Consider the following 14,407-nt stretch of genomic DNA (forward strand, 5'->3'; position numbering starts at 1 on the left):
AAACCTAACTTTCAGTGTCTCTTATTTCAAAAGAGGGAGAGAATTTTAAAGATTTTTCATTTATTTATGAGAGAGAGAGAAAGTGCGAGCAGAGGGAAGGGCAGAGAGTGGGAGAGGAAGAGAATCTCAAGCAGACCCCCAAGTGAGCATGGAGCCCAAGGTGGAACTTGATCTCATGACCCTGAGATCATGACCTGAGCAGAAACCAAGAGTCCAAGGCTCATCCAAACGAGCCACCCAGGTGCCCCTAGGGAGAGGATTTTATAAGCTATACCCCACTGTAGTTTCTATTTTCAGCAGTTGAGACTGTAACATTTTTTTTTCTAAGGCAAGATTTTAATATTACTGGTTTAAAATCAAACAAAAGTTAAAAGGTAAGTCCACCTTCCTAAAATTAATGTAACACTGTTCAGCAGATAATCAACAGCAATCAAAAACAAAAGCCTATATAAAATCTATTGTTTAAGATAAAGTATTTTCTTACTGGGTTTTTGTTGTCGTTCCAGCAAAACTAATCTCAAACTCAAACTAGGATGAAAATCATCAAAGAATAAAAAATAAGACAAATTAGTTTTTGTTTTTTGGATTCCTGCCCAATTTTAATTACAAAATACAGAATGTGAAACTATGAATACCATTTTACCTAGTATTTATTTTAAACTTTAATAGTTGCCACTTAAAAAAAAATCTAAAAGTCCATTATTCAGAACCCTTTCCACATTTTACATCTAAAAAGCAATACCAACAATGAACACATCTACCTAACTCATCAAACATGCATTGACTCTGCATCTTAATTTGTTCTTTCTTAAATATCAAGATAGCAATACAAGAGCAGCATTTGTAAGAAATAAGTAGTTCACTAGGAATTACCTCATCACAGGGTTTAGCTGAAACAATATAAAACTAAAGAGGCAAATTTGTTTTCCAGGCTGTGATTGCTTTTTCTTTCTAAAGCATAGCTTACTTTGATTTCCCCCCTTCATGTCCACCCCTTCCCCTAAGTGTAATCAAGCAAGGAAAATTCCACTTTGAAGTAGAGATCCTGAAGAAAGAATAAATCAAAGCTTTTCTGAAACCCTCTTTTCCCCAAAACATCTACTGCAGAACTCATGAAGTAGACAATTAAATGGGCAGTTTTAGTTGGAAAAACAAATTTATATATAAAGAATAAGTGTACTCAATTCATTCACTTATGAACCAAATTACTGTTTTAATTTTGTTTTTCAATTTTTTTTTTTAGATTTTTATTTATTTATTTGACAGAGAGAGAGAGAGAGAGCACAAGTAGGCAGAGTGGCAGGCAGGGGGAGAAGCAGGCTCCCAGCTAAGCAGAGAGCCAATCGATGCAGGGGCTCAATCCCAGGACCCCAGGATCAGAACCTGAGCTGAAGGCAGTCACTTAACCGACTGAGCCACCCAGCCGCCCCCAAATTACTGTTTTTTTTTGTTTTTTTGTTTTTTTTTTTTTTTAAAAATATGGAACGCTTCACGAATTTGCGTGTCATCCTTGCGCAGGGGCCATGCTAATCTTCTCTGTATCGTTCCAATTTTAGTATATGTGCTGCCGAAGCGAGCACCCAAATTACTGTTTTTAAATTAGGAATTTACAAATTAGTTTATCATATTATCAATAGATGCTTGGAATATGGGTACATAAACTAAACAGCCTTTGATCTCACTATAACAAAACGCTTAGAATAATATGTAAAAGATTATACATTGAACAGTGCTTTAGCATTTATGAGCATAGCTGGAGGAGGGGGCATTTCCATTACAGTTGCATTTCAGATTAAAGCTCTCAGAACACCTTTCCACAAATGATCTATGACAATATATTTTGAAACATGGTAATGGATCAAATAAACATTAATACTGTGTCCATAAGGCACAAAATGGCCTATTTTTAAAATTTTAAATATATACTATATTTAAATTATTATGTTCAAATTATTATCATTTCAACATGCAAACCAATGTAAAAAATTAGTAATGAGATTTTGTACATTCTTTTATTTGTAGTAATTCTTTAAAGTTCAGACTGCTTTTTACATTTAAATAAAAATCTATTTAGGTGAGCCAGTTTTCAAATGCTCAATAACCAGATGTGCTCATTGGCTATCATACTGACAGTATAGGTATATATATTCCTAGAAATGGAATTCCATAGTAGATCCTGTGCTTTAATATTTTTGTTTGTTGCCAATTGTCTTTTTGAAAATAAAAAAAAGGTACTTAAAATTTTTTATTTTAACAATTACCATATACTAAAATTAACTTTTGGTGTACAGTTCTATGAACTTTAATACATACATAAATGTGTAACCACTACTACAATCAAATAGTCCTATCACTCCAAAAAAAAAAAAACTCCCTCCTGTTACCCCTTTATATTCACACCATGTCCCCAACCCTAATCCTTGGCAACCACTGATCTGCATACTATATTTTCATCTTTTCCAAAATGTCATACAAATGTAATTATACAGTATATAACCTTTGAGACTAGCATAATGAGACTACATAACCTTTGAGACTCATCCAAATTGCTCCATGAGTCAACAGGTCCTTCCTTTGGATTGCTGAGTAATATTCACCTGTTAAAAAATATTTAGGTTTTTTCCACTTTGGAGTGATTATGACTAAAACTTCTATAAACATTTATGTACAGGTTTTAGTATGAACACAAGTTTCATTTCCCTATGATAAATAACCAAGAGCATGACTGAGTCATTGGTAAGTATACATTTAACTTTGTAAGAAACTGCCGAACCATTTTATAGAGGCCATACCATTTTCAACTCCTACCAGCAATGTATGAGAGTTCCTGTGGCCTCCAAGTACTCGGTGTTTCACTTGTTTGTTTTTTAATTTTAGCCATTCTAATGGATGTGTATAGGTATCTCATCATGATTTTTAATTTGTATTGCCCTAAAGTTAGTGATGTTGAACATCTTTTCTTGTGTTTATTTAAACTTGGCTTATTTAGGGAAAAAAAAGTTCATGTATACCCAAAATCTCAAGTCAATTCTATAGAAAAAGAAAGTAAAACTTACAGTATCAATGAATTTATCAGTTGTTTCATTGTTTTGATTTAACCTGACTTCTTAACTATACCATTTGTCTTGTTCAATGGACTCTCCATCTATTTCTAGGACCTAATTTGAAATATATCTGAGTCTCAGTCCCTTCTAAATTTGATTCCTCTGGATGGTTTTCTACTTTTTTTTCAGCTATCTTTCTCCTGATGATATTCACACCTACATTTTCTGAAAGCTAGACCTACATTTTCTCTTACCTAATGGATCTTTCAACCTTAATGTCCTACCATCAGTCTCAAGTTCTAAAGCCATTAACTCTCATTTTTCCCATGCCTTTTCCTACACCTTTTCCATACGTGTAAATGCAAAAATCATGCTCATCCTGCAAGTTGAAACTTGATATTATTTTTGACTACTTTTCTTTGTTCTCACAGAGAATAGTCCAGAATTGTCTTTGTGATGTCTCTGTTTCCCACTGTCAAATTCTTCAGTATATTTATGCCATGTAGATGCCTCCTAACTGGTCTCTTTGTACCTAGTCCAATTTAGTCATTATCATTTATATCTTCCTAAAATATCATTATCTTATTCTAAAGTAAAAAATAAACAAATGCGAAAGAGTAAAGGCAAATTTACAACTTGAGTTCAGTTAGAGATTTAAAATTAATCTACTTTCAGTTTTACATAGGGCAACTGAACAGATGAAGAAAATGAATCTTAAATGTTAAAAACAAAAAATGGAATAAAATATTTTAAAAGTAAGGGAAAAGAGAATGTCAAAAATGGCCCTGCAGACTTGAGAAAAACAAAACAGAACTAAAAAAGAAAAAATAATTTCTAAACAGTGAATGAATTACTCAGTGAATGAGTTAAACTCAGCAAATGAGCTAAATGGCAGATTAGTCAAAGCTAAAGACAGAATCAGGAACTTGTAGATATGAAAAGATTACCCAGACTGTAGCACAGAATGACAAGCAGATAAAGATCAGGAAAAAAAGATTACGTGAACAGGGGGCTAAATGAGAAGGTTGGACATACATCTAAAGAGACCCAGGAGAGAACAGAAAGAGTTGAAGAGAACACACATTTGCAAATCTAATCCTGAGAAACTTCCAGCACTGATGAAAGATGAATCCACAAGATACAAAAGGCACATTCTATACTAAGAAGGTTAAATACATAGAAATACATTTCTTAAGAGAAATTCAAAATAGCAAAGATAGAAGAACTTGAAAGCAGCTACAGAGATAGACCAATCACGCATACAATGACAATCACGCTGACCTCACACATTAACAGCAACAATGGGAACCAAAAGGAAATAAAATATTATTTTCAAAATGTTAAGAGAAAATAACTATCAACTTACTATTGTGAACCCAGTGAAAACTATCTTTGAAAAACAAGGGCAAAATAAAAGTATTTCCAGATCAAAAATAACCACTTACTACAAACACTTTCTCCAAAGACACTTCTAAAAACTGTACTTGAGGAAAAAGAAAAATGATCCCTAATATGCAAGGAAGTACAGTGAAGAAAGAAACTGGTACATATGTAAATAAATAAAAACAACTATTGTCTATATAAAAATTGCAGTGATGAGGGCGGTGGTATAATGATGGTTGCATGGTGGCAGTTAATATCTAGTTTGTGGAGTAACAAAAAACTATAAATAAAATACAGAGTAACAGGGCCCTAAAGGTCCAGGAGTGGTTATATTTACATGTTATAATTTTTTTATGAAAGAATACTACTGATTACCTTTACTTTGTTAAGTATGCTTGATAACATTTTAAGAGTAATCATTAAAAAAAATAAAAATGAAATATATAACTTTCAAACAAATAGAGGAGAGGCAAAAAAAATACAAATAAGCAAACAATGTAATTCATACATTGTGGTGATGGTTGCACAACTCTCTGAATATACTAAAAAACACTAAATTGTATACTTTAAATGGGTGAATGGTATACTCTGTGGATTGTATCTAGATAAAATTGTTACCAAAAAACCCAATCCAAAGGAAATAAGACAACATGTTTTGGTTTCCTCTATAAATGCACTGATACCTCAAACTGGGACAAATTATAATAACTGGCAAACATAACAGGCTTATAAAAAGCACAAAAATAACAGTGGTAGGAAGAAGTTAATAGACATGCAAATATATATATTTGGTATGCAAACAAACACAAAGTTTAGAATAAGAGTAGATAGACAACCAAATTCAGCTAAATGCAGGTAAAAGTCACAATGCCAGCATGACTTAGAACAACATTTGAAAAAAATTTTTCTTTAATTTAAAGCTATACTTCTAGAAAAAGGGATGTTTTTAAAATAAAACATAACTAATCAAAATTCTAATCACAATTAAGAGAATGCAGAAATGTTTACAACAAACTTTTCTTGCTATTAGAAATTATTTATAGAGGCACCTGGGTGGCTCAGTCAGGTAAGCCTCTGCCTTCAGCTCAGGTCATGATTCCAGTGTCCTGGGATCAAGCCGTGCATCAGGCTCCCTGCTCAGCGGGGAGTCTGCTTCTCCCTCTCCCTCTGTGCACGCTCTCTCTCTCACTCTCTCTTTCAAATAAAAAAATAAAATCTTAAAAAAAAAAGAAATTACTTATGAATGGTATGCCTGGGTGGCTCAGTCGGTTAAGGGTCTGCCTTCCGCTGGAGTCATGATCCCAAGGTCTTGGGACAGAGTCCCCACTGGGTTCCTTGCTCAGTGGGGAGCCTGCTTCTCCCTCTGCCTCCTGCTCCCCCTGCTTGTGCTCTTTCTCTGACAAATAAATAAAATATTTTTTAAAAATTTTATGATAATTATGATAATAACAGGGTCGCTTCAAAACCATAATTGGAGGGGCACCTGGCTGCCTCAGTTGGAAGTACATGGGGCTCTTGATTTCAGGCTTGTGAATTCGAGTCCCACATTTGCTGTAGAGAATACTTAAATAAATAAAACTTTAAAAGAATAAAAACATGATTTGAAATTAGTTTTAATTGTTTCCTCTCTCCCCACTAGAAAGTTTCACTAAGTACACACTGAGAAAGTATTATTTTTAGTCACCTTTCACTTAATTAACATTTAGATCCATAAATATAATCATTATTCTTCTACACCTCTATGGAAAAGTAGAAGTACTTAAACTCCAAAGGAGGAAACCCAGAGCACATTTAAAGGGCTTCAAGGAGTACTTGCCTGCTAAGCATCACAATGATTCCTTAATTTATATGTTACACTCAAGTTGGGTAGATAATATGTTTACCTTTTTCTGAAAACTATTAAACAACTTATTTTACATATTTGAATTTCCCAAGGATTCTGCTATGCAATAAAGTACCTTGCTATCTGTCAATCCTGATGTCTTCCTAGGGAGTTTCCTGTGAGAAGTTCAAAGGGCATGCTCAGTCTATATTGAACTGCACAAGTACAAAAAGTAGGAAAATAAAGCTTTCCTAGCTAGACTAAGGATCACAGCCAAAATACTAAAGAAAAAAAATTGACGATGTGAAGAACTGCCATTGGGAAAAACAGGGTCAATGGGAAAAAAGAAAAAGAAAGTGAACATGAGATCAAAAATAAATTTACTATATACATATTATTTACCATAATACTGAATGATTAATAAGAATGAACCAACCCTACATAATAGACAACATTAAAATTAAATCGTTAAACTGAAGACATTTTTAAAAGTCAATAATACGAAGGTGCCTGGGTGGCTCAGTCAGTTAAGCATCTGCCTTTGGCTCAAGTCATGATCCCGGAGTCCCAGGATCCAGTCCTCCTGCACTGGGCTCCCAGCTCAGCAGAGAGTCTGCTTCTCCCTCTGAAACTCCCTCTCTTGTACTCTCTCCCTCTCTCTCACTACCCCCCTCAAATAAATAAAATCTGAAAAAGAAAAAGTCGAAAATATGGAAAGCTAGTAATACATTTGACATAGAAAAACTGCATAATAATTCTATTTGAGGGGCGCCTGGGTAGCGCAGTCGTTAGGCGGCTGCCTTCGGCTCAGGGCGTGATCCTGGTGTTCCAGGATCGAGTCCCACATCAGGCTCCTCCACTGGGAGCCTGCTTCTTCCTCTCCCACTCCCCCTGCTTGTGTTCCCTCTCTCGCTGGCTGTCTCTCTCTGTCAAAATAAATAAAATCTTAAAAAAAAAAAATAATTCTATTTGAATTATCAAGAGTTTATAGACAAAATAAGAAACTATTACACACTATGTACCCCAATCATGTCTGGTTTTATAGGTAGTATTTTAAGAAAGTAGGTATTCTAACAACTGTCACTCAACATCTAAGGCATTACCATGGTACCTTCCAAAAAGTCACGATGTTACACTTACTAATTTGTCTTAAATTTAACAAAATTTTGTCTAGTCACAAAATTCATTATCAAAATGAGTTGATAACTTCAACTATCATTACAACAGCTAACTTCAGCAATCGTTACCAACATTAGTTCTACATTTCTGAATGAAGTCAAAATTAATTTAAATAACTTAAAATTATCTTTGCTCTAAGGGAATGGAAAATTAAGAAGCAACCACCTTTGAAAGAAGTGAGACATGAGGCTGAAAACAGATTGGTTCAAAGTGCCTATACAAAAGATTAGGTACTCCTGTGAACCAAGAAAAGGTCCTCCTCCACACGCCTGACCTCCAGTTTTGTTCTCTGAAGAAATGAAACCAGAGAGGCTCAGTTTTGAGTGTATCCAACCCATTGGAAGGCAAAAGTAAAGCCTAATACTTTAAACAATGACCGTATGTTTACATGGAACCCGTTCACCTCCTACCCTATCTTGCTTTCAGAACACTTGCAATAAGGCAGGAAACCACTGGGTTATTTTCTGGAAAAACTGAATGGTCTCATAGAAAAGACCCGTAGACACTGACAGTTTTGCTTCCCCAGGAAGAAAGTCAGCCAAAACCCAATCACCCTAAGGGAAATTCTCCATCAACAAGTCCAATCCAATGTAAATAAGGATCCCAATTAGTATTTTTTTCAATATAAACAGACAGCCAAGTGGAGTGCGGGCGGGGCGTGGGGGGGCGGATAAAAAAAGAGAAGGCAAAGATAAACAGGGGAAAAAAGAGTACATGTATACGCACTTGCAGCAAATATTTTCAGACAACCCAAATTCTTTCCCATCTCACTTATTTATTAGTGTTTGCTTATCATTTGCATAAATTCAGGCCATTGTCATTCTCCTTCTCCAATATGGCTGACTCTTCATTCTTCAGAACTTTGAAAGTTCTAAAGATGTTTGTGGGTTTGTTTTTTTTTTTTCTTAAGTATTCTCTATGCCCAACATGGGGGTTGAACTCACAATCCTGAGATCAAGAGAAGCATGCTCTACTGACTAAGCCAGCAAAGCGCCCTGTGAGTCCTAAAGTTTTAAAAGTTACCTTACCAGAAAGATTTTTCTCCCACTTTGTTGTTTGTCTCTCTTTGTCTCTATCCTAATACATATTACACACCAAAATTATTTCTTTGTCTACTTATTCATAATCAATTTCTCTCCTGAGTGAATGTTAAAAGCTTAGACTTTTATCTGTCTTATTGACTATCATGTGGTCCCAATAACTTATACAGAGTAAATGCTCAATAAATATTTGTTGAATGTCTCAATGAATGAATAAATGCAACCTTATGGTATTTTTTCGAGAAGACAGCAATTTTTATACCCCTCAAAATTATTTTTAATAGTTTTCCTATTTCTTTGTCTAGCCTTTCCACTATAGTCCTATAAAGCCCTATGTGAATGTCATAGTCTTTGCTTTCTCAACATCATTTAGCATCAGTAAAATGGAGAAACGATTTATTTTTTGAAAGAACATTGGAAAAGTTACTGTACAATTTTAATTGTATCTTTCAGGTCCCCAAACCCATTTGGAAAGTTAAACCCAGAACTCCAGAGAAATGGATGGTAAGAAGGATCTCATAAATACTTCACGTACCTTTGCAAGAACTATAATTCAACTTCTTCCCTTTTAGTCCTGTTTTTAAGTATGCATGTTTTGCTAATTTAGACAAGACATAGGGCCAAAGGTGTAGGAGATCAGCAAATTAAAAAAAAAATGTAAAATGAGGAAACAGGAAACGCTTGAAAATTTGGGGAGAGCTGAACCTAGTATATATTAATTTCCCAATGTCAAGTTATTAATTTCTTGATATTAGCTTCCTAATTAGAACCTTTTTTGCTTTTTGTATACCAGGAAAAATATGTTAATTGTCATGTAGGGAAAACCTGAAATAAGAAAAGCTAAAGAAAGAACAAGTTTAAAGAAAAGATTGGGAATTTAGTTTTGGATATGTTAAGTTTGAGGTGCATGGATGTATCAATTAGGCAATAATACAGAGTTTAGGGCTGGAAATGTTTATTCGTATAAATGGTGCTTAAAACTATAGAGATGTACTTAACTGCATAGATGGCACTTAAAATCATGAAAATGAATGAGATCACTAACAGTAAATGTAAGTTAGGAAGAGATTGTGAGAGAGGTGAGCAAAATATTCAAATGTCACTTTGTCTTGCTCTAGAACGACTTTTCCGAAATATTTCTGTCAGCATTTCCTTAACATTGGCCAATTATTAAGGTACTGAGAATTTATGAAATGAGAAAGGTATCATTTGTGGGTATGCTAGTCTCTGATGAATTTGAGGGGAGTAGGGTAAGAAGGATATAGCCAATTTAGTAAATACTCTCCCAAAATAATCCAGTGTGAAAATTTAACCAAAAAAGAGGAATAACTTCTAATAAATGTCTCTAAATGAGTTTACCCCTTCTTTATTCCTCAAACATCTTTTCTCTCCTTCTTCTTTACCCTTTTACCTCACTCATCAAGAACACCTCATCTCCCAACATGAGAGCCCTGATTTTTGTCTGGCATCCACTTCTTTGGGATAAGTTTAAAAGGAAAGTGAAATGCTAATTCAAATAGTTCTAAAAAGCCTTTCTGAACTGGAGAGAAAAGAGGCATTGAATTTTTTCCACCGATTTTCCACTGCTTTGCATACATTAGCACTTAATCACACACACTCAAACACACACACACACACACACACACACACACACACACAATCTATTCTCTACACCCTTGCCAGGGACATTTTTCAAATCTGATCATGTCACTTTTCCACTTGAATTTTTCCAAAGTCATCCTTTATGTAAAGAAAATAAAAGTTAATTTTCTCCTTTTTTTCTAGTTTTGTTGATTTTTTAAACACGAAAAAAGTAATGCTTTATGCATTATCCTATAATTTTGTTTGCCTGCTTTACTTTATTTTTTGAAGAATTTTCCATGTCCATATATTCTTCATTAGCATTGCATAATATGGACATACTTTACCTGTGTACAAAGAGGACTCCACTGTTCTTACTAACGAAAAAACAAGCAAATAAATCTATTTAAATACTAACGAATAGGGGAAATGGTTATTTCTATACCGTGGTGCTTAACTTATAAGCATGCACACAAAATGGTCTGGCCTCTGCAACTTCTCTAATATTATTGCATATCATTCTCCCCTTTGATCACTACATTTCCCTTCTTTTCCTCAAACCTGCCAACTCATTTTTGACTTATTTACCACTGAATACCTAGCAGCGAACAGCACAATGACATTTTTTTTTGTTTACAGTGACATATTTTTATTAATTCAAAAACATCGGTTGAATGAATGAGTCAGTGAATGAATTTCTACTTCTCTAACCTCACTTCATATAATTCTTCACCCACACTTTCTGTCCTAAAATTACTGAGCTTTTAGTTCCCCAGATGAGGCCATTTTTTCAGTCACATTTTCCAAATCACTGCACATGCAATGTCTCTTTTTTGACAGACACCCATCATTTATCCAATTCCTACAGAACTTTCAAGTCCCTAAATGAAGTTATGCTTAGACTCTCCTCCACGTAAAATTAGTGCTGGTTCTACAATTCCACCATACTTTGCCTTCTCAAAACCTGATTTGTGCTTAACATTTGGTTAATAATAGTTCCAAATTATTACTGTGCCTCTCTACCAGGTACCTAGCACTGTACCCACTACTCACACACATTATGTCATTAACACCACACCATTCTACAAGTTCAAAGTGCTTTGGTATTCAGCCCTAGCTCACCAATGAACAGATATAATGTCAGGGGTGGAATTCAACGTCTACGTGACTCCAAAGCCCATTTTCCATTATGCAACAATATCTATTCAATAAGTACTTGAATAATATACTCCTCAAAGTGATTACCTGATTTGGCATAAAGTTAAATGTTCATTTTTAGTTTCGATATAAATGCAATCAGGAAATGCAATCAAGTCAAATAAAAGTACATTACATATTTCTTCAAAAGAGATAGACAAATAGCTATCAAGCACATGAAACAGTGCTTAACATAGACTTCAAGAAAATCCAAGTCAAAATCACAATAAGCTGCTACCTCATACTCACTAGAAATACTCTGACCAAAAAGACAGACAATAAAAACGTTGGCCAGGTTGTGGAGAAATTTGAACACTTATAGGGTGCTGGTGGGAATATAAATAGTGAAGCCACTTTGGAAAATAGTCTGACAGTTCCTCAAAAGGTTGATACAGACTTAACATATGACCCAGCAATTCCCCCTAGGTATATACACAAGAGAAATTAAAACACACATCCACATAAAAACTTGTACATGAATCATCACAGCAACATTATTCATAATAGCCAAAAAGAAGAAACAACCCAAATGCCCATCAAAGATGAAATGATAAATAAAATGTGGTATACCCATAAAATAAAATATTATTCGACCATAAAAAGGAATGAAGTACTGATACACTGATGAACCTTGAAAACATTCTGAGTCACAGAAGCCAGTTACATTATGATTCCACGTATATGAAATATCCAAAACAGGCAAATCTATACAGCAAGTAGATCAGAGGTTTCCTAGGACTAGGGGAAGTGGAGGGTGACTGCTAATAAGAACAGGTTTCATTTTGGAGTGACAGAAGTATTCTAAGATAGATAGTGGTGATGGTTTTATAACTCTGTAAATATACTAAAAACAACTGAATTCTTCATGTTAAGAGGGTGAACTGTCTGGTGTGTGAATTGTATGTCAATAAAGACGTTACAGGGGAAAAAAAAGAAACTGATAGACCTGGATCTACCTTTGATTTTATTCATCTGAGATGTGGGAGAAAAAAATACATTACAGGGCACCTGGGTGGCTCACTTTGTTAAACTTGTGCCTTTGGCTCAGGTCAGGATCCCAGGATCTGGGGATCCAGCCCTGCCTTGGCTACCTGCTCAGCAGGGAGTCAGCTTCTTCCTCTCCCTCCCCATCTCCTGCTCTCTCGCTCACTCTCTCTTTTTCAAATAAATGAATAAAATCTTAAAAAAAAAAAGGACATTACAATGAACCACTAATTAAAGGTGGAAGCAAATGACCAGGCAAGTTCCTAATACCTAAATGTACAAATGACCTCTCTAAATCCTCCATTGTTATTTATTAGTAAAATTTTTAAATACTAAAATGACATTAATTTGGGTCCAATAATAATTACTAACTTACTGATAACCAACACTAATCACTAGAATGTATGAAGCATTATAAAGCTAAGCACTGTGTTAGGTGAACTGGAGTAAACTGGAAGTCTCCCTACACTGCTTTAGAGTGTGTAAATTGGTAAAACCATATTGTAGAGCATTTAGCCAGTACTTAGTAGAGTTGAAATTGCTCACTCCTAATAACCCAGCTATTCTACCACTATGTATTTACCATAGGGAACGCAAAATTCAATACAAAATTAGTTTAAAATATAAAACATAAAATAAAAACATATTTTATATTAGGGCGCTTGGGTGGTGCAGTCAGTTGAGCATCCAACTCTTGGCTTCAGCTAAGGTCATGATCTCAGAGTCATGAGAAGGAGCCCTGGGTCATGTTCCGTGCTCAGCGTGGAGTCTGCTTACAGTTTTTCTCTCCCTCTCCCTCTGCCCCACCCCACCACACTTCCTTTCTCTAAAATATATAATCTTTAAAACATATGTTTAAAAATACATTTTATATTTTATTTATATATTTTTTAAAAAAATTTTTTATATTTTATATAGCCATAACCTTTTATATATGTTGATGCAGCAAAAGCACAAAAACATGGATGTGAAGGATCCATGCAAACTTCAGTAGCTTAAAGATAGTAGTTATCTCAGGTGAAGAAATGAGGGAATAGAAGTGGAATGCAGAAAAGCCTCCAACTTTATGAGCAACCCTTATTTTTTCAAAGGATTCAAAGGAGTATTGTAAAGTGTTTACATCTGCAAAATCAACATGGGTATCTATTATATTATTTTTCTGTATTTTCTTTCAGTTTGGGCATGTTTTAATATAGCCAATAAAATTGTACCAATATTAATATCCAGTTTTGAAAACCGTATTATTGATATATAAGATCCTAACTACCAGTAGGAGAAGTACGGTGAAGGTCATAAGGGAACTCTTTGTGCTTCTTTTGTAATTCTAAAATAGTACAAAATAAAAAGATTAAAATTTTTAAAATAAAAACAATGAAGTATCAAAAAATAATAAAAACGTATGTACTTGTAAGGGCACCTGGCTGGCTCAGTCAGTAGAGTGTCCCATTCTTTATCTCAGACCTGTGAGTTTGAGCCCCATGTTGGGTGTAGAGATTACTTAAAAAAATAAAAAAATCTTTTAAAAAATGTACGTACTTGTAGACATGAAATAGTGATAATAATCCTTATCACTATTACTTCAAGAAACCGATACTATTTAATATATTTTGAAGATTTTTTTAAAAGCCCAAGTAAGGGATGAAAGGCCAAAAATTTATGTCTTATTAAATTTGCTCCCTCCTCAGCATATTGTGACATTATTTCAACGTACACCTTATTTTATCTCAGCATGGAATCCTCAAATTGGAAGAAATCTTGAGAGAATAATATCAGTGCCCCAACTCCAAGGCAAGCTTTCATTCAAATCATTTCAGAAAGATAGCTGTTTTCCCTTGTTTAAAAATCTTTCAAAATGGAAATAGCATTGCCTTTATTAACAATGTATTTCAAATCTGCCAGTCAAGAAAGTATTTATTTACCTGTTTATTGTCTACTTCCATACATTAGAAAGTAAGCTCCATGAAAGCAGGGAATTTGTCTAGCTCACCCCAGATCCCAACATCTAAGATAATGCCTTGCACATACTAGAAATCCAGTAACTTTTTAAGAAAGAAAGACAATATATGATTATCACACATAAGATCTTATTTTTCTTGTTGCTTAATATATTTCATTATGCCTTTATTCCTTGTTTGTATGTTAAGTAAACATACTTGGAGGTTTTAATTGTCCAATTT

General features: G+C 34.3%; 1 protein-coding gene and 1 non-coding gene across 3 annotated transcripts in view; both read right to left on the minus strand.

Moving 5' to 3' along the window:
- Positions 1 to 14,407, minus strand: part of ADAMTS6 (ADAM metallopeptidase with thrombospondin type 1 motif 6) — a 290,690-nt gene that overhangs the window by 236,031 nt on the left and 40,252 nt on the right. The window lies entirely within an intron of this gene.
- LOC113255387 (U6 spliceosomal RNA) lies at positions 1,474 to 1,580 on the minus strand. Its single transcript, XR_003316266.1, has one exon. It is a non-coding gene; the product is annotated as a U6 spliceosomal RNA (small nuclear RNA).

The sequence above is a fragment of the Ursus arctos genome, unplaced genomic scaffold (genome assembly GCF_023065955.2).
Source record: "Ursus arctos isolate Adak ecotype North America unplaced genomic scaffold, UrsArc2.0 scaffold_5, whole genome shotgun sequence".
Taxonomy (NCBI): domain Eukaryota; kingdom Metazoa; phylum Chordata; class Mammalia; order Carnivora; family Ursidae; genus Ursus; species Ursus arctos.